Raw genomic sequence first — 729 nt, 5'->3', positions numbered from 1 at the left:
ACCAGCCGGTTTCCCGTTGCAGACTTCCAACGTTATTTTCCTCCTGAAAATTTTCACTGTGATGAAACTGCAAAACAAACCCATTTCCAAGGGAAAGCAGATAGGGCAGTGGAGGGGTGCTGCAAAAGGGGCACACAAAAACACGCACCAAAAGCCGTGAGGAGGAACGAGGCTTTTCTTCAGCTCAGGGACACAAGCCCCGGGGCCAGATTTCACCCTACGCGTTCCCCATCAAATAAACCACTATAAAAACGAACCCCAAAGAAACGCCCCTCCCAGGGACAAGGGAAACTGAGTCACGGGCAGGACCTGCCTGCCTCGTCTCCGCCGAGATGCTGGGAGAGGGGCGGGCAGGGTTGGCGGAGGCGGGAGGTGCTGCCCCGCCAAGGCACCGGGGAGGGCTGTGCACCCTCGGGGCGGGGGGTGGTGGTGGTTGTGGTGGTGTCCCTGCGCCCCGGGGGGACCCCCACGCCCCGAGGGACACCGTGCACCAGTGCGTCCCGGCGGGGACCCCCCAGCCCCGCGCCCCGCACGAAGCGGGACGGCGAGCCCCCGGGGGGTGGGGGACACACGACACGACGCGGCACGACGCGGCACAGCACGGTGCACCCCGCAGGGGACCGCGCACCCCCCGGGGGTGCGGGGGGAGACGGTGCGGTGCCGCCCCGGCTCCGGGGGGCGGCTCGCAGACAGGAAGCGTCCCGGGGCGGTAGCGGTAGATTGGCAGCG

The sequence above is a fragment of the Harpia harpyja genome, chromosome Z (genome assembly GCF_026419915.1).
Source record: "Harpia harpyja isolate bHarHar1 chromosome Z, bHarHar1 primary haplotype, whole genome shotgun sequence".
NCBI lineage: Eukaryota > Metazoa > Chordata > Aves > Accipitriformes > Accipitridae > Harpia > Harpia harpyja.
This window is presented reverse-complemented; position numbering follows the sequence as displayed.